The sequence below is a fragment of the Coenobita brevimanus genome, chromosome 23 (genome assembly GCF_032717465.1).
Source record: "Coenobita brevimanus isolate Jiangsu-jjx chromosome 23, ASM3271746v2, whole genome shotgun sequence".
Lineage (NCBI taxonomy): Eukaryota > Metazoa > Arthropoda > Malacostraca > Decapoda > Coenobitidae > Coenobita > Coenobita brevimanus.
Window position 1 is genome coordinate 49,347,238 of NC_136976.1, and position 26,472 is coordinate 49,373,709.

Consider the following 26,472-nt stretch of genomic DNA (forward strand, 5'->3'; position numbering starts at 1 on the left):
TGTTGTTGTGGTGGTGGTGCTATAGTGTTGTTGTGGTGGTGCTATAGTGTTGTTGTTGTGGTGGTGCTATAGTGTTGTTGTTGTGGTGGTGCTATAGTGTTGTTGTTGTGGTGGTGCTATAGTGTTGTTGTGGTGCTGGTGCTATAGTGTTGTTGTGGTGGTGGTGCTATAGTGTTGGTGTTGTGGTGGTGCTATAGTGTTGTTGTTGTGGTGGTGCTGTAGTGTTGTTGTTGTGGTGTTGCTATAGTGTTGTTGTGGTGGTGGTGCTATAGTGTTGTTGTGGTGGTGGTGCTATAGTGTTGGTGTTGTGGTGGTGCTATAGTGTTGTTGTTGTGGTGGTGGTGCTATAGTGTTGTTGTTGTGGTGGTGGTGCTGTAGTGTTGTTGTGGTGGTGGTGCTATAGTGTTGTTGTGGTGGTGGTGCTATAGTGTTGTTGTTGTGGTGGTGCTATAGTGTTGTTGTTGTGGTGGTGGTGCTATAGTGTTGTTGTGGTGGTGGTGTGTGGTGGTGGTGCTATAGTGTTGTTGTGTGGTGGTGGTGGTGCTATAGTGTTGTTGTTGTGGTGGTGCTATAGTGTTGTTGTGGTGTGGTGGTGCTTATAGTGTTGTTGTTGTGGTGGTGGTGCTATGTAGTGTTGTTGTTGGTGGTGGTGCTATAGTGTTGTTGTTGTGGTGGTGGTGCTATAGTGTTGTTGTTGGTGGTGGTGCTATAGTGTTGTTGTGGTGGTGGTGCTAGTGGTGGTGCTATAGTGTTGTTGGTGGTGGTGCTATAGTGTTGTTGTGGTGGTGGTGTTATAGTGTTGTTGTGGTGGTGGTGCTATAGGGTTGTTGTGGTGGTGCTATAGTGTTGTTGTTGTTGTGGTGGTGCTATAGTGTTGTTGTTGTTGTGGTGGTGCTATAGTGTTGTTGTTGTTGTTGTGGTGGTGGTGCTATAGTGTTGTTGTTGTTGTGGTGGTGCTATAGTGTTGTTGTTGTTGTGGTGGTGCTATAGTGTTGTTGTTGTGGTGTTGCTATATTTTTTTTGTTGTGGTGGTGTTTTAGTGTTGTTGTGGTGGTGGTGCTATAGTGTTGTTGTTGTTGTGGTGTCTGTAGTGTTGTTGTTGTGGTGGTGCTGTAGTGTTGTTGTGGTGGTGGTGCTATAGTGTTGTTGTGGTGGTGGTGGTGCTATAGTGTTGTTGTGGTGGTGGTGCTGTAGTGTTGTTGTGGTGGTGGTGCTATAGTGTTGTTGTGGTGGTGGTGCTATAGTGTTGTTGTGGTGGTGGTGCTATAGTGTTGTTGTAGTGGTGGTGATATAGTGTTGTTGTGGTGGTGCTATAGTGTTGTTGTTGTGGTGGTGCTATAGTGTTGTTGTTGTGGTGGTGCTATAGTGTTGTTGTGGTGGTGGTGCTATAGTGTTGTTGTTGTGGTGGTGCTATAGTGTTGTTGTGGTGGTGGTATAGTGTTGTTGTTGTGGTGGTGTTGCTATAGTGTTGTTGTTGTGGTGGTGCTGTAGTGTTGTTGTTGTGGTGGTGCTATAGTGTTGTTGTTGTGGTGGTGCTATAGTGTTGTTGTGGTGGTGCTATAGTGTTGTTGTGGTGGTGGTGCTATAGTGTTGTTGTGGTGGTGGTGCTATAGTGTTGTTGTGGTGGTGCTATAGTGTTGTTGTTGTGGTGGTGCTGTAGTGTTGTTGTTGTGGTGTTGCTATAGTGTTGTTGTGGTGCTGGTGCTATAGTGTTGTGGTGGTGGTGCTGTAGTGTTGTTGTGGTGGTGGTGCTATAGTGTTGTTGTGGTGGTGCTATAGTGTTGTTGTTGTGGTGGTGCTATAGTGTTGTTGTTGTGGTGGTGCTATAGTGTTGTTGTGGTGGTGCTATAGTGTTGTTGTTGTGGTGGTGCTATAGTGTTGTGGTGGTGGTGCTATAGTGTTGTTGTGGTGGTGCTATAGTGTTGTGGTGGTGGTGCTATAGTGTTGTGGTGGTGGTGCTATAGTGTTGTGGTGGTGGTGCTATAGTGTTGTTGTTGTGGTGGTGCTATAGTGTTGTGGTGGTGGTGCTGTAGTGTTGTTGTGGTGGTGGTGCTATAGTGTTGTTGTTGTGGTGGTGCTATAGTGTTGTTGTTGTGGTGGTGCTGTAGTGTTGTTGTGGTGGTGGTGCTATAGTGTTGTTGTGGTGGTGGTGCTATAGTGTTGTTGTGGTGGTGCTATAGTGTTGTGGTGGTGGTGCTATAGTGTTGTGGTGGTGGTGCTATAGTGTTGTTGTGGTGGTGCTATAGTGTTGTGGTGGTGGTGCTATAGTGTTGTTGTGGTGGTGGTGCTATAGTGTTGTTGTGGTGGTGCTGTAGTGTTGTTGTGGTGGTGGTGCTATAGTGTTGTTGTGGTGGTGGTGGTGCTATAGTGTTGTTGTGGTGGTGGTGCTATAGTGTTGTTGTTGTGGTGGTGGTGCTGTAGTGTTGTTGTGGTGGTGGTGCTATAGTGTTGTTGTGGTGGTGGTGGTGCTATAGTGTTGTTGTGGTGGTGGTGCTGTAGTGTTGTTGTGGTGGTGGTGCTATAGTGTTGTTGTTGTGGTGGTGGTGCTGTAGTGTTGTTGTTGTGGTGGTGCTGTAGTGTTGTTGTGGTGGTGGTGCTATAGTGTTGTTGTGGTGGTGGTGGTGCTATAGTGTTGTTGTGGTGGTGGTGGTGCTATAGTGTTGTTGTGGTGGTGGTGCTCTATTGTTGTTGTGGTGGTGGTGCTATAGTGTTGTTGTTGTGGTGGTGCTATAGTGTTGTTGTGGTGGTGGTGCTATAGTGTTGTTGTAGTGGTGGTGTTATAGTGTTGTTGTGGTGGTGGTGCTATAGTGTTGTTGTTGTTGTGGTGCTGTAGTGTTGTTGTTGTGGTGATGCTATAGTGTTGTTGTGGTGGTGGTGCTATAGTGTTGTTGTGGTGGTGGTGCTATAGTGTTGTTGTGGTGGTGGTGCTGTAGTGTTGTTGTGGTGGTGGTGCTGTAGTGTTGTTGTGGTGGTGCTATAGTGTTGTTGTTGTGGTGGTGCTATAGTGTTGTTGTGGTGGTGCTATAGTGTTGTTGTAGTGGTGGTGCTATAGTGTTGTTGTGGTGGTGGTGCTATAGTGTTGTTGTGGTGGTGCTATAGTGTTGTTGTTGTGGTGGTGCTGTAGTGTTGTTGTGGTGATGCTATAGTGTTGTTGTGGTGGTGCTATAGTGTTGTTGTTGTGGTGCTATAGTGTTGTTGTGTTGGTGGTGCTATAGTGTTGTTGTGGTGGTGCTATAGTGTTGTTGTGGTGGTGCTATAGTGTTGTTGTTGTGGTGGTGCTATAGTGTTGTTGTGGTGGTGCTATAGTGTTGTTGTTGTGGTGGTGCTATAGTGTTGTTGTGGTGGTGCTATAGTGTTGTTGTTGTGGTGGTGCTATAGTGTTGTGGTGGTGGTGCTATAGTGTTGTTGTGGTGGTGCTATAGTGTTGTTGTGGTGGTGCTATAGTGTTGTGGTGGTGGTGCTATAGTGTTGTGGTGGTGGTGCTATAGTGTTGTGGTGGTGGTGCTATAGTGTTGTTGTTGTGGTGGTGCTATAGTGTTGTTGTGGTGGTGCTTTAGTGTTGTTGTGGTGGTGGTGCTATAGTGTTGTTGTGGTGGTGCTGTAGTGTTGTTGTTGTGGTGGTACTGTAATGTTGTTGAGGTGGTGGTGCTATGGTGTTGTTGTGGTGGTGGTGCTATAGTGTTGTTGTGGTGGTGCTATAGTGTTGTGGTGGTGGTGCTATAGTGTTGTGGTGGTGGTGCTATAGTGTTGTTGTGGTGGTGCTATAGTGTTGTGGTGGTGGTGCTATAGTGGTGTTGTGGTGGTGGTGCTATAGTGTTGTTGTGGTGGTGCTATAGTGTTGTTGTGGTGGTGGTGCTATAGTGTTGTGGTGGTGGTGGTGACAGAGTGATGTGATGCTGGTGGTAATAATGTGTTGTTGTGGTGCTGGTTGTGGCGCTAAAGTGCTATGATGGTGCTGGTGTTGTGGTGCCCCTATGCTGTTGTGGTGGTGGTGCTAGTGTTGGCGTAGTGTTGGTGCCAAAATAGTGTGATGCTGTTTGTGGTGTGATGTGATGCTGTGGAGTCACCTCAGAGGATGTGGTGTGGTGATGAAGGCATTAAAACTTGGTGATTATTGTCTCTCTCCCACACTTAGCCTCTGCACTGGTTGGCCTCTTTTTTACACCGTGTATTTCTCAGCTGCTCTCTCTCTCTCTCTCTCTCTCTCTCTCTCTCTCTCTCTCTCTCTCTCTCTCTCTCTCTCTCTCTCTCTCTCACTCCTGCAGAGAGAGAGAGAGAGAGAGAGAGAGGCGGCAAGCGGTGTCTAATCACTGCTTGCTTTAAAACACTGAGAGAGCAAACAGAGCGTGGCAGAGGTGGGGGGTGGGGGAAGATGGAAGGGAAAGGAAAGGAGAGACAGGGGAGGAGGGAAAGGTAGGAGAGGGGAGAGGGAGGAGATAAAAGGAGAGAAGGAGAAGGGAAAGAGGAGAGAAGGGGAAAGGGAAAGAAGTGAGGTGGGGGAGAGGAAGGAAACGAGCTACAAGAAAAAAGAGGAAAATACTGATATATAAAGGAGAGAGAGAGAGTAGAGAGGAAACGTGGAAATAGGGGAAATAAAAGCTAGAGAGAGAAACAGGAGAGTATGGAAAAAACAAAAGAACAGAGAATGGTAAGCAGAAAATAAAAATAAGAGGAGAGAATAGGAAGAAGAGAACAGGAAGAAGAGAGAATAGTAACGAAGATGGAAGAGGAGGAAAGAGAAACAGCGTCAAAGAAAAAAAAAAAAGAGACTACTGAAATAGCAAATATAAAGTGACAGGAAAGATATAGCAGTGCATGGAGAGAGAGAGAGAGAGAGAGAGAGAGAGCAGAGGCTGAATAAAGGCGATGACTAGGGATGAATAAGAGAAAAGAAACGGGAAAGGAAAGATCTGAGGGATAAGAGAGAGAAGACTGGGGTAGAAAAGCATCTAAGAAGGAAATGGGGAAATGAGATGAGGAGGAGAGCAGAAGCGGGAACACGGAAGAGATTAGACGGATGAGAATGGAGCCAAGGAGAGAAGGCAGTGAAGGGAAAAAAAGTATAGGAGAATGGGGAAGGAAGGAAAGACAGAGAGGATAGTGGAATGAAGGAAGAGGAAGGGAGGAGAGATAGACAAGGGACTGACTGAGGGTAGACAGGATGGATGGGGAAGAAGAGAAGGAATAGGAAAGAGAAAAAGTATTAGGAAAAGAAGGAAGATGCAACACTAGGAGAGGATACCTTGGGGAAGAAGGGAGAAAAGGAGAAATGAATGAGGCTGAATGTAAAAGAGAGGAATGGAAACAGGAGGGAAATGTATTTGAAGAAGAGAGGAAGGGAGTGGAGCGAGGAGAAAACGGAATGGGGAAGAGAAGAAGAGAGGGAAAGAAAGGAGGAGGAGAAGAGAGGATAGGGAAGGAGAAGGGAGAAGAGGAAAGACGGAGGGCGAGAGAAGAATAAAGGAGAAAGAGAAAAAGAGGAAGGGGAAGTGTGGAGAAATGGAGAAAGAAAGAATCAGAGAAGAGAGAAGGTGACTGGGGGAGGGAGGGAGGGAGAATGGGGATGAGGTAAAAGAGAGTGAGTGAGTGAGGGAGGGAAGGGAAGGACTGGTTGTGTGCACTCAAGGTCCATAACACAGGCGAGACACTTCCATATATTACGCTGGTGGTCAGCCTTAGCCCAACTTCCCCCCACACCTCTTCCTCTCTCTCTCTCTCTCTCTCTCTCTCTCTCTCTCTGTATATATATATATATATAAATATATATATATATATGTTTATATATATATATATATATATATATATATATAGATCTATATATATATATATCCGTCTGTCTCTCAATCAATCTATCTATAAATGTGTGTGTGTGTGTGTGTGTGTGTGTGTGTGTGTGTGTGTGAGAGAGAGAGAGAGAGAGAGCCTGAGTCATCCTACCACCTTCCCCGAACAAAGGATGGCTTGTGGGTGAGAGGAGGCGAAGGTGTGGGGGGAGGGGGTGGGTGTGAAGCGAGTAAGCAGGGGGAGGCAGGAAAGGATGGAGAGGAGAGGATGGAGGGATGAGGTAGGGAGACAGAAGAAAAGAGAAAGAGAAGAGAGGTGAGATGTGAGGAATCTGGAATATAGATAGATGAAGAAGAAAGAGACGAAGAGATACAGAATGAAGGATGTGAAGGAGAAGGGGAGAAGGAGTGGAGGGGAAGGGAGTGAGAAGCAGGGATGTGTGGTGAGATATTCAAAGCAGGTATGGAGACGAGACAGAGACGGGAATACGCGATGTGTGGAGATGAAGTCAAGGGGAAGGGAGCGGAGATAAGGATGCAGGAGAGGGGTGGGTAGGAGGCTTACGAAAATAAGTGTGAGAGAATGATGAAGAGGAAACAAATGTGGAAAGCGAGCAAATGGGTTGGGGACTAGATCGTAGAGAGAGAGAGAAACGTGAGTAGAGGCAAAAGAATAAAAGATCAAACTCATGAAAAAGACGGAGAGAAGAAAAGGTGAGAAGAGCGAACAGCCTGAATTAGGAAAAGGGATTGAAGAAGAAAGGAGGTGGGGAGGCGAGTGAGGAAAATCAGTACCGTACGGGAGATACAATTTTGTAGGAAGAGGATGAAGATGAATACTTGCAATGACCAGGAGGGGAGAAGAAGGAGGAGAAGAAAAGGAGGTGGGAATGAGAATATAGAGTTAGGTGCCGAGAAATAAGAAGAGGAAGAGAGGCTGAGGGGAGTTTGGTAAAAAAAAAAAAATGAAACTAAGGCTGAAGGAACGGGATGAAGATGCGCCTTAGGAAATTGAGTTTGGGAGTAAGGTGAAGGGGATGGGAGGAGGAGAGAGAGAGAGAGAAGAATGCAACACCCGCGACCACCAACTAGTCAAAGAACCGAATATTTGACTGCCCTGTGAACCTTGACCTTCGACAGATTACAAAAAAAAATCGAATTACTTGGTAACCCTACAACCAATTTCAGCTCAGATCTGATTAAATCCATTTCGGTTTACTTTGCCCAGTGACCTTGAACTTTGACCTTTGATTGATTGTCCTCAAAATCGAATGTCTTTATTCTTGTCTTAATCTGAACCTTTCCTCAAAGTCTGGTCTAAATAGGATCTTGACCTTTGACTTATTGCTCTAAAAAAACAATAGGTGTATTCTTTGCCTGACCCTCAACCCTACCAAAACTGTTTTAGTTACTTTGCTAAGAACACACACGGGTTGAACTTTGACCTTGTCCTGTTACGTTGACCTCTGGCTGATTGTTTTCAAAATTGAATCACCATTCTTGTCTTACCTTCAAACTATTCCCCAGGTTTGGTCTATATTGGATAAGAACTGTTTAAGCCGATTTTACTATGTGAACATTTGACCTAGCCCTGTGACCCTGACCTTTGACCTTGTGTTCTCAAAAAAAAAAATAATAATAATACTCCTTGGTGACCCACAATCCTTCCTCCAAGTTTGCTGAAGTCAGTTAAAAGCTTTTTGAGTTTTTTTTTATTCACACACACACACACACACACACACACACACACACACACACACACACACACACACACACACACACACACACACACACACACACACGAAACATAAGACACGCTCTCGTTTCGTCAGTCGGGGGTATAAAAAATGAAGTAAGAGGAGTAGGGAGAGCTGGAAGATGATGACGAGGAGTTGAGAGAGAGAGAGAGAGAGAGGATAGAAGAACCATGCTGGGGAGGGGAGGACGGATGGGGAGGAGTGTGGGGAGATTCTGGAGATACCTAGCTGGAGGGGTTGTTGGGGGAGAGGGGAGATGGGAGCGGTGACAGGCAAGATGTTTGTGGTTGGGGAGGGGGTGGGGGGAGTGTGTGAGGGCATTTCGTGGTAGGGGGTAGGGTATAGGAAGGAGATGAGGGTGTTGACATGGGAGAGAGAGAGAGAGAGAGAGAGAGAGAGAATATGTAAAATGTTGTGTAAGAATGAGCAATATTGTCCATTTTCCTCTGAGTCACTAAAATCTGGTAACTTTTTTTTTTAGTGTTTATGCAGCACAGGGCAGGCTTTTCGACCTGGAGGAGACAGATACGGCATTAATGGACTACTTTGATGCTAGAATTGAATAGAGATTAAAGATATTTTGATGGCGGCATGAATAAAGTGATAAATACGTGGTCGGAGAGAAGGGGTTGAACAAGAACGTGGTTGGAGTGAAGGGGTTGAACAAGTACGTGGTTGGAGTGAAGGGGTTGAACAAGTACGTGGTTGGAGAGAAGGGGTTGAACAAATACGTGGTCGGAGTGAAGAGGTTGAACTTTTAATTGGTCGGAGTGAAGGGGTTGAACAAATACGTGGTCGGAGTGAAGAGGTTGAACAAGTACGTGGTCGAAGTGAAGAGGTTGAACGTGTTTTAGGGTCGTATGCCGATTGGCTGAGCAGAGTTCGTGAACAACTTTTCTTCAATGATTTATTTTGCACATTCCACCTTAATACTCTATTGTATGTTATTGATGGGTAGTAAGATAATACGAATAGCGCACAAGAGAACTATGGAGCAAAACATCTACGTTTTTAGTACTATGTAATAATCAGAAATATATCTGTAAGAAAGAGTTGCTACAACGCCTCAGAGCCAACGGAAGTACGACTCAGTGTGGGAAAATACATAGCAATTGAGACACCTAGGGAGGGATGCACAGACACGGTTACAATGGATTTCATGTAACTCAGATGTGTGTTTGAAGGAAGGACAAGAGACATCAACAAATGAGACACGTGGGGAGGGATGCCAGACACGCTTACAGTGGTTTTCATGTAACTCAGATCTGTGTTTGCAGGCAGGGCAAGAGACACTGACTGCACTCACTTCACTCACTTTTCCTTCTCCCTCTCTCTAAATAATAATAATAATAATAAATATGACATTCGCTAGCTTTCCTCTCGTGTACTAAGAGTTATAGTTGTGAGAGAAGCAAGAAGCATGGGAAGACTGTGCCCACCATTCCTTCTCCATGTCGGAAAAACAAATTCACAGTTACGACAGAAAATATACCGTAAGTTTGTTTGTGAATCTGACCTTGGAATACGAAGAACTTATACAGGTGTACTTATTCTCCAAACAATTAAAATTTCACAAACTCCTTCCAAAAATTACAGATTCACTAACTTAAGTCTTCGTAGGATTATCTCAATGTAGGACGAGGCTTGAGAGTATTAAGGTGGGTAATGCTGTAATAACGCTAAGACAGTGAGCCATAAAGCAGGGTTCTTAGACTGGTTATGTGCCTTTGTTATCTTGGCAGGTGCAGAATACACCATGGGGTTATGGCCACGTAATGATGATGCGGAACACCACACAGAGGAACATTACATAGAGGAACGCACACACACACACACACACACACACACACACACACACACACACACACACACACACACACACACACACACACACACACACACACACACACACACACACACACACACACACACACACACACACACACACACACAGGAGCCATTTGTACATTTTGCGGGGGGGACACAACCTGGCCGCACTATGGGGTGGTACTACTACTCTGCGGCCAGGTTGTGTTAGGAAGAATACTGCCACCGTATTCCCTGCGTGTCGTAAAAGGCGACTAAAAGGGGCGGGGTGAGGGGACTAGGGACCCCCTCCTCTGTTTTTTAGTTCCTAAAAAAAGACAGGCCAGAGAAAGGGATGGGGGATGGAGTTATCCCCGTACCCTGAAGATTGGGTCTATGAATGTGCGTGGATGTAGTACGATTGAGGCTAAAAGGGAGGAGATTGGGAGAATGTTTGTGAGAAGACAGTTGGATGTGTTAGCTTTGAGTGAAACGAAGATGAAAGGGAAGGGGGAATCTATGTTTGGAAGTGTGAATGGAAGATTGTCAGGTGTTGATAGAGGAAGGGCAAGAGAAGGTGTGGCCTTGTTAGTGAGTCCGGAAGTACAGCAATGTGTGATTGAATGGAAGGAGGTGTCATCGAGACTGATGTGGGTGAAAGCGAAATTTGAACGTGAGTTGTGGGTGCTTGTGAGTGCATATGGGCCTGGTAGTGAAAGGGATGAACAAGAGAGGGAGTCTTTCTGGAATGATGTTGATGAGTGTCTGCAGAGTTTTGGAGCGAATGTGAATGTGGTAATGATGGGAGATCTGAATGCTAGAGTGGGAAATGTAGCAGTTGAAGGCGTAGTTGGTATGCATGGTGTGCCCGGAAGAAATGAAAATGTGGAACGAATGATAGCGATGTGTGTTGAGCGAGAGATGGTGATTGGGAATACGCTGTTTGAGAAGAAAGATATTTATAAGTATACATGGGTGAGACAGGAGGGTGGAAGGGTTGTTGATAGAGCCTTGATGGACTATGTGGTTGTGTCTAGGAATGTAATAGGAAGATTGTTGGATGTGAGAGTTCTGAGAGGGGAGGGTGGAGGTATGTCTGACCACTACCTGGTGGAGGGAAAGTTAAGAGTAGGTAAGAGATGGGTGAGAGCTAGGAGGGTTAGGTGTGGCAGGGAGGTTTTGAAAGTGAGTGAGCTGGATAAAAGAGAAAAAGATAGAGTATCAGGAGAAATTGAAAGATGAGTGGAACGCAGTGAAAGATCGGGAAAATGGCAGCGTGGAGGAGGAATGGCAGTTGTTTAAGAGTGCTGTGGTGGGGCATGCGAAGAGGTGTGTGGTGTGAGACGTGTGGGTGGTGGTGTAAGAAAAGGAAGTGAATGGTGGTGCGAGGAAGTAAGTATGGCTGTGGCTGAGAAGAGACGTGCATATGAAGTGTGGCTGCAAAGGAAGGATGAGATGTCATATGAAAGGTATAAGGAAAAGAGGAATAGAGCGAGAAGGGCTGTGCGTGATGCTAAAGTGGCAGCAGATGAGAGGTGGGGTATGCGGCTGACAGAGAATTTTCAACAGAATAAGAAAATGTTTTGGAAGGAGGTGAAAAGGGTGCGAAAGGGAGAGTCTGGGAAGGAAGAACGAGTAAAAGCAGAGGATGGAAGGATGTTAATTGAGATGGATGCAGTAAGGAAGAGATGGGCAGAGTATTTTGAAAGATTGTTAAATGTAGAGGAGGAAAGGATGGCTGAGATTGTGGCGGATGGAAGGGTGCAAGGAATAAATGTGCTGGGAGAGTTGAATGATTCTTTGATCACGAAGGAGGAAGTGGAGAAGGCAATAAAGGAGATGAAAACAGGGAAAGCTGCAGGTATGGATGGGTGTGCTGTGGAATGCCTGAAGGGTGGTGGAGTGACTGTTGTTGACTGGTTAGTAGGATTGTTGAATGTGTGCTTTGAGAAAGGTATGGTGCCAATTGACTGGGCAAGTGCTTGTGTGGTCCCGTTGTATAAAGGCAAGGGTGATAAGTATGAATGTATTAGCTTTAGGGGTATAAGTCTGTTGAGTGTTGTAGGTAAGGTGTATGGTAGAGTGTTAATTATGAGAGTTAAAGAGGGTACAGAGGGAGTGATTAGTGATGAGCAGTGTGGCTTTAGGAGAGGGAGGGGATGCGTTGATCAGGTGTTTGCTGTGAGACAAGTGTGTGAAAAGTATTTAGCGAAAGGCAAGGATGTATTTTGGGCATTTATGGATTTAGAGAAAGCGTATGATAGAATTGATAGGGAGGCTTTGTGGACTGTTTTAAGATTGTATGGACTTGATGGTAGGTTATTAAAAGGGGTGAAAAGTTTTTATGTAAATAATAGAACGTGTGTAAGAGTGGGAAATGCTGTGAGTGATTGGTTTCCCGTGAGAGTGGGGCTGCGACAGGGAGGTGTGATGTCGCCTTGGTTGTTTAATATTTACATGGATGGTGTTGTAAGGGAGGTGAATGCAAGAGTTTTAGGTGGTCTGAATCTGGTAAATGTTGATGGAGGAGTGTGGAATCTGAAGCAGCTGCTGTTTGCAGATGATACTGCACTGGTGACTGATTCAGAGGAGAGATTGAGACAGTTGGTAGAGGAGTTTGGAAGGGTGTGTGAAAGGAGGAAATTGAAAGTAAATGAGAATAAGGGTAAAGTGATGAAGTGTACGAGGTTGATAGATGGTAGGGGGATGAATATAGTTTTGAATGGTGAGTTGCTTGAGGAGGTAGATTGTTTTAAATATCTAGGGTCACATGTTGCTGTGGATGGAAGAATAGATGCAGAAGTGAAGTTTAGAATAAATGAAGTAGGAAAGGTGCTGGGAGGAATGAAAAAAGTGTTTAAATGTCGTTCGCTTAGAATGGATGTAAAGAGAAGGCTGTATGAGGGTGTTGTGGTACCGACTGCATTATATGGGGCTGAAACATGGAATATGGGTGTAGCAGAGAGGAAAAGTTTGAATGTAATGGAGATGAGATGTCTGAGGAGTATGTGTGGAGTGACGCATATGGATCAAGTGCGAAATGATGAAGTGCGAAGGAGAACTGGAGTTGTTCAGGAGATGGCTGGTAGAGTTGAGCAGAGGGTGTTGCAATGGTTTGGGCATATGGAGAGAATGGATAATGAGCGAATGGTGAAAAAGATAACTAGATCTGATGTGAGAGGTGTAAGGCTGAGAGGAAGACCACGAATAGGATGGATGGACAGTGTGAAGAGAGCGCTGGATGCGAGAGGGATGTCTGTTGAGCAAGGAAGAGTGGCTTTGCGTGACAGAAATGAATGGAGAGAAATTGTGATTGAATATGTGATGACGCAGCCCTGAGGGGATATTCTCCCGCATTTGGTCTGATCAGCTAGTCAGGTCAGGTGCGGGTAAGGGGATGGGTCTATTATGATGTGGCAGGGGTAAACCAGTTCTGCTGTCGGGCCCTGCTGCGGATGTCACTGATTGCATTGCGCAGTTGACCCTTGTGCAGTGTGGTGCGGTGAGGATCTGTCAGGTCTCCCCTTTGGGGCTAAGATGCGAATGAATGTGTTTGAATGGATGAGTAAATGGAGAGTGAGTCGTCCTGTCTCGGCTACCTCCCTTTCCTTGGGGGAAGCAGCCTAGGTATATAGATAGATTGATAGCGTATAATGTATGAAGAATGTGATTTAGTGCGGTACGGGATAGTTTGTGTTGAGCTGATGTCGTGTTGTTAGGCTTAGGTGACTCCAAGGTACTGCCTCCGTACTGGCCTGTTCTCTCTCACACACCTTAAATCCCATACTACGATGACGCATTCTTACATTATTCTTTACTACAATGATGCATTGTTATTCTCTACTACGATGATGCATTGTTATTTTCTACTACGATGATGCATTGTTATTCTCATCTCTGCTACGATGATGCATTGTTATTCTCTTCTTTACTAAAATGACGCATTGTTATTCCCTTCTTTACTACGATGACGCATTGTTATTACTCTCCATCTAACAAAGTTACAGGAGGGTATTGTTATCACTGGAATCAATAGATGTCCGTCCTTAGAGTTGGTTGGTAGGGGGGCAGGGCGGCTTGACGGGCATAGAAATTTTGTTTCCGGGCCAAAACTCAGAAAGTACCGGTATTCACAACAGCCATGAAATTTCATAGTTATGGGCCTTGTAGTGAACTGGTGCCTTTTGATAGGTAGAATGATTTGTCTTACGGTAAGTGTCTTTTTTTTTTAGTAATGGAAAAGTATTAAAAAAAAAAAATCCAGAGATTTCAATGCAACCTATGCAAGGAATATGGAGGGCCAAGGTTATGTGTCCTCAAGGGGTTCTCCTTACGCCCACCTTTAACAGAAAAACTTGGGGGGGGGGCGTTATTCGCTTGATTAGGTGTGCAGGAAGGTGGAGGGAGTATGTGCTTGGCCAGATGGAGGGTTGCAACAGCATAGCGTTGCCTATGTTTTTATTCTTTGCAGTGATGACTTACACCTGACTACCGGTACGTTGTTTGCTACCATGGCATCTTGTTTGATATGTTCCTTACTATGATAACGTCTGCTTTGTTCAAGTCTTTACTACGATGCCGTCTGGCTTGACATATTCTTTACTACGATGATGTCTTTCATAGTATATTCTTTACTACGATATTATCAACTTTGCTTTATTCTGGTTACCTCCGGATGATTTTATTCAGCACAAGGAACTTCCAGGTAAAATAATAATAATAATAATAATAATAATCATCCGTCACCCCACTCACCACGAGGACGATTTTCTCTGCTACTACTGCTACTGCCAGACGCTTTGATCAAACACAGGATCTATGGGGTGGAGGGGTTAGTGCTGCCCAAGGGTTAGCCATGGCTTTGTGTACTGGCACTGTTTGTGGAGAGAGAGAGAGAGACAGACAGACAAACAGACAGACAGACAGACAGACAGACAAATTGACCGAATGACTGGCTGATTGATTGACAGAGACCGACAGATGAATAAATTGATAGATAGATAGATGGAAAGAGAGAGAGAGAGAATAACATCTTCAGTCCAATAACGACCTTCTAACACTCCTTTTGTTGCCTCTCGCCCAATATATTCAGTCCAGTGCAGGTTTCCAGTATTTCTCCTCTCCAGCCCCCGGAAGCTTATTTCATTTGGCACAGCGACCTCCAGACGGTTTTACTCAGCTCAGGAGAGACTTTGGGCACTGGAGGGGTTAGCTGATGCCTTCAGTGCCTCTCTTGCTGATGGTGTGGTCTGGCAGACGAGTTAAAGCCTCTTGTGACGGCAGGAATAACATGCATTTTGACGTCATGGAGGTGAAGGGGTTAAAGGAAGTGAGGAAAATTCTCTCTCTCTCTCTCTCTCTCCAGGGTAGGGTAATAAACATCGGGGAGAAAGAAAGGGTGAGTGGAAAAGAGAGGGAGAGGGAGACTGGGGCGTGGGAGGGAGAGAGAGATGGGAAGGGGGGGAGAAGGGGTGACGTGAGGGAGCCTTGTGAGTGATAGGGGAGGGGAAGGGGAGAATAGAAAGGAGGGAGGGAGGGAGGGTAGGGGAGGGGAGGAGAAAAAGAAGTAAAGTGGGATTAGTGGTTGGAGGGAGAGGAGTCTGTGGCTGAAGAGAGGAAAAGTTTAGAGGAGGGAGGGAGGATTGGGCGAGCAGAGAGAAAGAGGGAAGGGAGAGGAACAAAGAGGAAAGTAAGTAAATGGATGGGAACAGAGAGGAGGAAGAAGAAGAAGAGGAGAAGGAGGAGAGAAGGAAAGAAAGGAGGGACACTCAGACCAGAGCTGGAGAGTGCAAGTGGGCTAGAAGAGGAAGAAAAGGCAGAGGAGAAACGAGGAGAGGAGGTAGGAGTAGCGGAGAGAAAGATGGAGAAGAAGGATGAGGAAGATGACGAAGAAGAGGAGGAGGAGGAGGAAGGGGGAGAGAGAGCACTAGCGGAGAAAGCAGTGATGGAGGAACTAGGGAAGAGCGAGGGAAGGGAACACAAGGAGAGAGAATAATCATAAAAAAAAGAACTGTGAAGAGGAAAAGGAGGAGGAGAAGAAGAAGAAGGTTGAGGAAAGGACGGGAGAGGGTGTGATGAGAGAGAGGGAGTGAGAAAGAAAGGGTTAGGGAGGTGTGGGTGAGGTGCAGGAAGTCAGTGAAGTATAGGAGTTGGGGGGAAGGGCGTGTTTTGTGGATGAGAAGAGTTGAAAGAAGGTGTGAGGGGCAGGGTGGAGGGGGAGAGAGGGTCATATATCCCGTGACAGAGGGGAGGGGGAGCAATATAAACTGGGCAGGAGGAGGAGGAAAGACCCCCCTCCAAAAAAAAAAAGCTTGCAAGAAAAGGTAAAGGAGGAAGACGGGGATGGATATGAATGCTGAATAGACATGTGGACGTGAAATACAAAGGAAGGAGAGAGAGAGAGGGAGGGAGACAGACAGACAGACAGACAGACAGAGACAGATGGTATGGGTACGAGAATCGGTGTTCGTGGGTGAATCAGTATATGTGGGTGTCCAGAATAGCCAGGTGTGTGTGTGTGTGTGTGTGTGTGTGTGTGTGTGTGTGTGTGTGTGTGTGTGTGTGTGTGTGTGTGCAGTTCTGAACCACATAGTGCACATATAAACAAGCATACATGTCAAGGATTAACTTTTTGCAGCCTAATTACGTATTTTTGTTGTTGTTGTTTTTTTTGCTCTTGCAACTGCCACACGATTTAACTTAACTGAGGACAGATCCCTCGTGGTAAGAAGGAGAGTAACAATCTCCATTCTCCCATCCAACAGCTGCTGCCACCACAAGATTTGATTCAAGTTAGAAAAGGTGGTGGTGCAGGGAAGGAATTGATAGACAGTCGGTTGCACAGCCAGTAAAAAAACATGAAAAGGGTCATGCAGGACAGGCATCAGTGGCCGCGTTCTCGTCAGCTTGGGTTGTTTAGTAACGCTTCCTTACCAGATTATTCTTTATATGACACATTGCTAATTTCTTGAATATTATTTATTCACACTATGTCGAGATTCAAAATCATTCGAATAACATTCAAGAGAATGTTAATGGAGACTTGCTGATGAAAGGAAGTAACATATCCGTACAAGAAAATGTTATGGTGTCTCTAAGAATATGGCCATATAGCAACAGATGAAGACCAATGGTAAGTGTTATAGGATGGTGGGTCATGTCCAAACCCATATTCACTCATATGGCAATGGGTATGCTTTGCAAATAGTTGATACTGCATACACGAGAGGACTCACAGTTAGTAAAAAAAAAAAAAAAAACGTGTTCTAAATGACATGACCTAAAATGAAAGTGAACGAAGTATTGGGGCACAAAACTTTTCATTAATTATGAATAAATCATTTAACGGACAAGGAAAACAGCATCATGGACCAGTTTTATTTAAAGTGTTGCATATTGGACAGTTTTTATTTTATCGACTTGTCATCACTAAAGTGTCCCCTGAGACTCCACTGGTATTGAGATTTAGTCAAGTGATCCGAGTTAATGATAGATCTACATCGATGTTTTTAAGGCTATAAACATGCTGCTGTGTATACCTTCCCAGTAGTGAAGAAAGCAAACTGGGAAGCGTATGACATGATTCACAACATGATTTGCATGATATTAGAACAGGAGGCAAGCTGCTGTTTCTTTCTCAGGAACCCAGGGGAGCAATTTTTGTTCTCGGTACGATATTTCAATTCGGTTAACGAACAGAATTTTCAGAAACGCGGGTAGCAATTTTTTTTTTTTTTATTGCGTTGTTATTGCTTGTACAGTATACTTGAATGGCATTCTCATCCCAATCCAGTGATAATATATTTAATCTTTTTACACGTGTTGTATGTTTATCGTTCCTTCATCATTTAAGTTAACCTGTGAGGAACAACTAAAAAGCCCGGATTACTATAAAAAGGAGACATCAGAGTTAATGAGTCTAAGTCTCCCGTTCAGGATTACCAACCTTCTAATGAGACAGTTGGTGTCGCATTATTCAGTTATAAATACATAAAACCCCCTTATAAAAAAAAAAAAAATCCATCAGTCCATCCACCCCAGTCAAGATAGTTATTTTAAGTGAGCACAGGACCATCCACTGTCTAGGCCAGTGGTTCTCATTTTTGTTTTTTTTTTTCCCAACCTCACACTCACCTGTGGACCCCTACCCTTCTCGTACAGACACAATTTACTGCACCAAAATAACTGACAAAAGACAGTGTTATAACAATCACACACATTATCACGCCACACGTCCTACAACATTATTCTCCTTTAAAACTGCACATCAGTGATTACCTCAGGACATAATCACTTTACCACACTCGTATTCTGTATTCTATATCAGTCCACTTATATGTGTTTGTATTGTGATTATATCAAATATATTGCTTTCCTCTTTCTATAAATACATGTAATATGACCTTTTAGCACTTATATATTTATGAAATGTACAAAAGTACGTCGGCACAAACCAAACTCACCATTTTTACTAAATTATGGAAAGCAAAAATAAATACGAATATTATGACTCTGGCTAAAGTTTATGAACTATAATTGTTAAGGCGTTACTGTATATGTTGTAGGTTAAGAAAATAGGGAAGAATTAATGACAATATCTCTAATAAGAAAATCCAGTGTTATGGATGCATGCTACGCTTGTTACTAAATTTCAGTAGAAAGAAAATACGAAAAATTAAAATAACTACCACGGAGCCCATGGAGTTCTTCCGTAGAACCCAGTTAGCCCATGGACCCGCTGTGGGAACTAATGATTTAGAGAGAAATATATACTTTAAAGGCTAGCACACGAGAGAGAGAGAGAGAGAGGGGGGGGGGGATATTGATACTTCATTCCAGCCCACTCTCTTTTTTAGGTTAGGGTAATTTCCGCCATAAACCCACTTAGCAAATACTCCCTCACGGTTTCACTCACGCTGGTGGGGGAGGGGGGAAGGGGAGGGGCAGAGGGGAGACGGGAGGGACAGGGGGAGGAGAAGAGGGGAGGGGGGCGGGCCGAAACTGTGGTGCGTAAATAAGGTGTATGATAATGTGGGCCACTTTCCACCAGCCCTCAGCCCTCATGCCCAGCTCTACTCTAACCCTCCTTCTCACTCCAGCCCTTTTTCCTTACCACCTGTCTTCCTCATCAGCTCACACATGCCCTCTTCACTTACCCTCCTCCCCTTCAGCACTCCTTTCTACCCTTTTTTTTTTTTTTTTCCCACAAATTCTCCTTCCCATCTGCCCTCCTCACCATCAAGCTTCCTCCCCACCAGCCCTTCTCTCCACGAACCCTCTCTGTTGTTCTGCTCTGCATCGTCTCTCCTCCCCACTTACCCTCTTCCTCAGCATCCTCCCTCCCCACTTACCCTGTTCCCCACCTCCCCTCCTCTCCACGGTTTTTCCTCCCCATCATCTCTTCTCCTTCTTCATCTCTCCATCTCTCCACTCCTTCCCACTTGCCTCCAACCCGTACCCCGTTGCTCCACACTTCTACTTTCTACTGCCCTCACCTCGCCTCTCTCCCCCTCCCCCTCCCTGTCTGTCCTTCCCCCGCCCCCACCTCCACCACGCCCCCTCTCCTTCCTTACCTCCATTTTTCTCTCCTTACCTGCGTCCCTCCCTTTCCTTGGCCTTCCTCTCTCCTCCCACCCTTTCCTCCCTTTTTGTACCCCAGTCTCTCTCTCTCTCTCTCTCTCTCTCTCTCTCTCTCTCTCTCTCTCTCTCTTCTCTTCTCTTCTCTTCTCTCTCTGTCTCTGTCTGTCTGTCTCTCTCTCTCTCTCTCTCTCTCTCTCTCTCTCTCTCTCTCTCTCTCTCTTTCGTGTATACCTCCCCACAACCACCCTTCTTATAACTTCTCCTTTTCATTGTACAAATTTTCTTCTACTTTCGTTTCATTCTCATCTCCCTTTTTAAACTCCAGGCTCTTTCTCTCTCTCTCTCTCTCTCTCCACCCATCACTCACCTAAAAACTTTCCGTCCTCTGCTCTGCCCTGCCTTTCTCTCCAGCCCTACCCTGTCTCGCTTCTAAATCCATCTTTCTTTTCATCTGCATTCACTCTCCTTCGACGTATCTCTTCTCCATTGTCTTTCTTTTCTCCGTTAGCTCATCGCCTCTCTTCAGCACTTTCCTTTCCCGTCTCGCAAGAATCAGTGTCTGTTCTGTTTAACTTGCTTTGTTTTCTGTGTACCCCCTTCTGTCCTTGGGCCTCTTTCTTCTTCTTCTTGTCTTTTTCTTCTTTCCTTTTCGTGTTTTCTTTTGTCTTCTTCTTCTTCTTCTTGTTCTTCTTGGCAGTTTTTTTTTCACCTCCCTTCTCCTTAGTCATCCTTCCTTACATCAACTTCACCTCTCTTCTTATTGTCTGTCCACTGCATTTATTCCTTGTATCCATCCTTCATGCTTCTTTTCCTTCTTGTCTACCTCCCTGCTCTTTCCTTATCTATTCAGACCTTCCTCCTCCTCCTCCTCCTCCTCCTCCTCCTCCTCCTGTCTTGCACCTGCCATCTTCTGTAGTATTTCCTGTACCTTCTTTCCTCCTCTCCTTCCTCCAATTCGCAGTCACCCAGCTCCCTCTTCTCCTCCTATACGCCAATCCAATATTTCTTTTATTCTCGTCTTCCCCTACCTCTTCCCCCTCCCCTTCTCCCTCATCTCCACTCCTCCCCTTCTTCAGTATTGCCTCCCTTCTCTCCCCTCTCATACCCCCTACCACCTTCCCGTTTCCCTGCCTCCTGTCCTTCGTCCCCGCCCTAGCCTGTCCTCCTGCTCCTCTCCCCATCCCCACCCAACCTTTCTCCCCATTTTTAGGTTGTCCTCCCACATATTCCATTTTCGTCCCCTGGTGTCGTTCCCTCTCCCAGTCCCTATCCTTTCTCTCCTTCCCTTGTCTGCCCGCTCCCTTCCCTTCCCTTCCCTCCCATTTTCTCCTCATCTTCAGTTTCCCCTTTTCTCTCCCTGTCCCTCACCCCGCACCTCCTGTTACTTGCCTCTTCTCCTCCCTGCCCCTCCCCCTTTGTCTCCTCCTAAGTCAGCCATCCTCATTCTCCCCAACCATCTGCTACCTTCCCTTCCTCTTTCTCCCCCCTCTTCCTCCTCGCTTACTCCTTCCTCTACCCCATGCTAGATCCTCCTACTCGCTACTTCGTCTTTTCTCCCCAGCCTCAGTCTCCCTCCTCTCAGATACCCCCATCCTTCGCCCATCACCTGTCCGTTCCCTCCCCTTCGTTCCCGACATCCCTTCTCTTCCCCAGGTTAAGGTCGAGTCACTGCTGGTTTAGGGGAGGATAGGACAGATACAAGGAGCAGACGCTGAGACAGAGGACAGCGGTAGTATACAGAGTTAGGGGTTAGCGTTCGTCATTTAAAAGAGTAACGTCACAGGGGAGTTACGAGAAGGGTACGATAAATGCATGACAGACGGTGAAACAGAAGCGAGAGGGAGGAGGCAGTCGCATAGTGTTTAGTTTAGTTTATTTATTTATTTTGTTAAGGACAGGCGTTAATTTCCGAGCATCAGTCCAACAAACTCAGTGGCAGTCAGGGGATTCGCACTCACACCACAGCGCCCTCGGCACAGGAGGCTAGTATCAAACCGACCAAGCCACCATGTCGCCTCTGGTCATTTGACTGATGTATTTCCCCCTCCTTCCGACCCTCCGCCTTTCCTCGCCCTTCCCCACCACCCCTGCCGCCTTCCCTCCGACCCAGACCCCGATGACCTTTGCCCCGTGTCCCCTTGCCCGCCAAACAGGGCAGGGCGGGGCTAGACGCGGCCGGACGAACACATAAACACACTGACGCACATAAATACACGTGATGACTAGCCCTCACACACACACACACACACACACACACACACACACACACACACACACACACACACACACACACACACACACACACACACACACACACACACACTCAGGCCCCTTCACACAGAGAGACAAAAGAAAATCGGTCCATCACCCAAGCCTTGCAAAGCGGCCACCATCATGAGACAGTGCGGATCCAGCGGCAGGCCTTTAACTCAGTGATGAGTGAGTGTCCAGTCTGAAGGCAATACAGCCATTGTGAGGGGAAGGCAACACTTTAAGCGACATTCACAAGGATATAAATTCGTGGTAGGATAGTTGGCATTCTCAGGTGTCTTTGGAATTACACTCGGTTGAATAAAATCGTCTGAGATAATACTAGAGATGTTCCAACCAGCAGGGAATTAACAGTACCAGCCTACACTCTCAGCGCCTTTACTCATTCTCAGCTAAATAAAATCTTCCAACGTTGCTTGAAATATAACACTAGAATTCAAATTTAAAAGGGGTCGGAGGAGATACTTTAGCTGTTCTAATTTGTGATATTTCGATTCAGAGTTTCACAGTCTTACTGTATACGCATACGAACACACTGATTGTAGGAGAATAATAATGTTCAGGCTACATCAATGCAGTCGTCATGTTTCCTTCTTTATTTTAACCACGAAAGACGCTGCGGCAACATAGCAGCTCTGGACTTGTTAATATCTTCATTATATCTACGTACAATGAAGAAACATACATATCTGTTTAAATATCTCTCCAATTAAAGCTTCACTGCAGCACCTTATGTACTGCTGGTTTCAGCTCAACAGTTTGGTGGGATGAGTGGTGGTGAGGAGGGGACGGGAGGCTTCTGAGTTTACCCTTCATCATATTCTCCTGGTATAGTTGTTATCAGTCTCCTGGCTCACTGACGACTGAGGCTTATTTCACTCCTACAAACTCGTCTTACATTAGCCTGAATAAAAAGAAAAAAAGAAAAACACGTGTTGCGATGACAGCGAAAAAATAAATAAATAAAATAAAAGGGATGTTCCTAGTTCAGCTGTCTGTTGTAGTTGTCGTGTTTCTTTAGAGAGGGATGAGTGAGAGACTGTGAAGCGAATGAACAGCAGGGAGGCAACGTGTGTGTGTGTGTGTGTGTGTGTGTGTGTGTGTGTGTGTGTGTGTGTGTGTGTATGAGAGAGAGAGAGAGAGAATGACTGACAGTGAGAGTGAAAGTGACGTAAGAGTGAGGGAGATACGAGAAAAGAAAGAATTGTGAAGGAATGTTATCCGAAAAGACTGAGTGTGAATGAGGAAGTGATTGAAAGTGAGCAAGGAAAAGCTAGGGAGGTGTGACGGGAGTGAGTAGGAGTGAGAGAGTGAGTGAGGCGAGAGTGAGTGAGGCGAGTGAGTAAGAGTTGGAAAGGTATCAGGTGATTCAGTGAGAGTGAATGAAATGAGTGGATGAGAGAGAGAGAGATAAGTGAGTAAGTAAAAGTGAGCGAGGTGAAGGAAGGACAGGTGGAGAAGGGAAAGGCAGGAAGCAAGAGTGAGGTGTGAGTGAGTGAGTGAGAGTGATAAGACATAAGAAGCAAGAGTGAGGTGTGAGTGAGTGAGTGAGAGTGATAAGACATAAGAAGCAAGAGTGAGGTGTGAGTGAGAGTGATAAGACATAAGAAGCAAGAGTGAGGTGTGAGTGAGAGTGATAAGACATAAGAAGCAAGAGTGAGTGAGAGTGATAAGACATAAGAAGCAAGAGTGAGGTGTGAGTGAGAGTGATAAGACATAAGAAGCAAGAGTGAGGTGTGAGTGAGAGTGATAAGACATAAGAAGCAAGAGTGAGGTGTGAGTGAGAGTGATAAGACATAAAAAGCAAGAGGGAGGTGTGAGTGAATGAGAGAGAGTGATAAGAGATATAGAAGTGAGTGATGATGAGAGGCGGTAGACTGAGAGTGAGTGAGAGAGACGAGACTGTGATAGTGAAGGTGTGGATGCGACAGGTGGTGTAGGGACAGTCAGAGGGCAGAAGGGATGTGTGTGTGTGTGTGTGTGTGTGTGTGTGTGTGTGTGTGTGTGTGTGTGAGCGGCAGGTGGTGAAGGGGCAGTGAGGGAGTAGGCAAGAAGGGCGCTCTGAGAAGTCCCAGTCACCTGCCCTTAGTTGGTCATGTGCAGGTCCATCCCCTCCCCCTTGTCCCTCTTCCCATCCCTCCCCTCTCCCCCTGTCCCTCTGCTCACTTTTATCCCTTTACCCACCCTTTCCCTCCCCTCGTATCCCTCTTACCCACCTCTCTCCTACCCCCCCCATCCCTCTACCCACCCCTTCCATCCCATATACTACCTCATTACTCACCCCTCCCCTCCCTTCCTTTCCCTCCACCTACCTATACTCTCCCTGTAGTCACCCCTCTCTCGCTGTCCCTCTACCTACCCCTTATATCCTTCTACCTCCTATCCCTCTACCCACACCTTCTACCTCCTGTCCCTCAACACACCCCACTTCAACCCAGCTGTCCTTCTCCCAGCCTCCTCTTCCTGGCCTTCTCTTCAGCTTTTCTTTCCTATCCTTATAAAGAACTAATCAGTGCCCATTTATGATAACAGTAACATAACAATCAAAACAAGAAGCGGTGCCAAGGCACAGCAAACCCGTCCCCAGCAGTCATTTTAGTGCTGACTTATAAACACAACAGAATATCTAGTCAAAGATGTCACATAATCAAATTTGGAGTAAATCGGGTGAAAATTGACGATTTTATGCCCATCTCAAATTTTAGGCCCGACCCACCTGACACTGACCCCCTTACCTCTCTAACTGGGGGGTGACCCCCTCTTGGTATAATGAGGCATGTAATAGGACACAGATTTGAAAGATTCACATTTAGGTTTTGGTTTCATGTCGATATGCGAATTTGAAAGGAGTTATGGCGAAAAAACGATTTTTTAACTTACATTTTTTGGGCCTACAGCCTGGGCGTTGTCCCAATTTGACCCAAAATTTAATATGGTGATCAGATGGTCATAGCCCATCATCCCTGTAATTTTAGTCAAAATCGCACCAGTAGTTTTCGCGTAAAGTTATCAACAGACAGACAGACAGACAGACAAACAAACAAACACAGACACACCGAGTGAAAACAATACCCTTCCCCGAGCCCCTCCGGGGCGGGGGCGGGTAATTAGAACATAAATACTTAAGAACATTGATATACAATAGCCAAGTAATTCGCTTCTTTCAGTCAAAATACTAACCTGGTGTTTGGATTTATGTGCAAGTAATCAAAGTTAATCGGTTATTTAAGAAGAAAGTGGATTTGCTACCAAGCGACAACTACAGTATTCTCTTTTCACTTTAACTTGGTCAGAATTTGCCAACTCTCCAGCTTGAATGCCGAGCTGTAACAAGAAATTAAAACTAGAATACGATACTAGTAACGAAAAAGTGCAAAGGAAAGGACGTAGAGCTGTAACATTGTATTTCCCTGCCACTGAGGCTCTGCCCAGCCCTCCCCTCCCCTCTTGTCTCTCCTACCCTCCCCTGTCCCTCTTTCCTTCCCCTCCCCTCCCAGCCCAGCCCCGCATTACCCTGTCCCTCCACATTGCTGCGTGAGAGGCTGTGGGTGGAGACGAGGCGGGGCAGGAGGGAAAGGGCGGGTAGAGGCTGGTGGGGCATGACAGGATGGGGTGAGATGGGCCTGAACAGAGTGGGACGGGGGTGGGCTGAAGTGGAGCGAGGCATGGTGAGGTGGGACGGAGCGGGGTAAACCAGTGCCCTCTCCCACACAAGAGTTATGACCCATTACTCCCCCTCACAGCCTCCCGACACAAACTCTCCATCATCACACAAAAAAACACACCACCAACATTTGTATCAGACGTTTTTTAGCGTGACAGTTTAATTCCTTAGTATTAAGCCAACCAAACCAACCCGCAACCAAATATCTATCTGCATATATTTTTTTTTTTCTGGCAAGACGCATTATTATTTTTTTATTAATTCCACTAAAACTCACCACTAACATCTCTTTCACGTTTTTCTCTCATTTTACTCTTTGTCTATTTGGACGGTAAATCAATTTTTCTTATCATCCTCACCAGAACCCACCAGCAGACATTATTTCACAGTTTCTAGCCTGACTTGTTTATTCTTTATCTTGTTCCCACGAAACCTTACTACTAACACATTTCTTCCCACAGAGTCTGCCGCATTAACTTCTTCCTACTCTCCCCACCCAGACCCACCAGCACAGCACATCTCTCCGCTCTTTAGCCTGACGCCTTAATTCCTTCTTATTACACGCCTCTGCCCCAACGCCTGGCCTAATACGGACGCGCCCCTACATATTTACGAGGAACTAAGCTAAAAATTTGTTGGCATTAGAGTCGCTCGCGTGCCACGGGGTGAGGGTGGGTATGCAGGCGGGCTGGAGCAACGATTAAATTACGCGCCCCGTTATGCACGACCTCAGCCCCAGCCCCGGCACTCATTACCACACAATAACAGCTTTTTTGTCGTACCTTTTTTTTTCCTGGTGCTCTGTCTGTAAAATAGCGACTTCTAAATCCGTTATGAAGAACAAGATGAATCTCTCTCTCTCTCTCTCTCTCTCTCTCTCCGCTGAAAAATAATTTCTCATACCGTTATGAAGAACATGATGAACTACGCTCCAGTAACTCTTTTTCCTTCGCCTCTGCCTTTCACCGTCTGCCGCATAACACCGTCTAGTACCGTTATGAAGAACAGGATGAACTGAAGAACGGGTCTGGTATGAGGGGCTTCGTTTCAGGGTCGTACATGTATTTTAAGTGACTTGGTAGATTTCGCAACACCTCTTCCTTTGTAATTTATTCTCAGCGATTCATCTCAATATTCTCTTCGATGTTCATGATGCAGGTTATGTCGATACTAAAACGATATCAACAGCACACAAGGGAAGGTTAATGAGCCATATACAAACTAAATCGCTAAGGAATAGGTGCTACGAGGCTTACTATGCCACCCAGAATGCAGATCTTAGCTTAGTCTCATTAAGGAGGTCGAGGCTGTGACAGTGTATGAAGGAAGCAGCAAGAGCGTGGCACTGGTGGAAGGTTTCATCAGAATTCTTTCTTCTACATTGACGATCTCAATTTTGTACGTGTGCAGTGGGAAATGATAAAGGGTGTGGGGTGAGGCACTGCACTGTGGCTGTCTGGTGAGGGGAGCCGAGGCAGTGACGATGTGATGAAAGCCAGGCGCACGTGACGGAATGTGGAAAGATTGGTTGCTAATCAAGTCTGGGTCCAAGAAGTTGAAAAATTAGGGTTCTTTTAAGCAATACGAGGAACGACGCCATTATTGCTGAGCA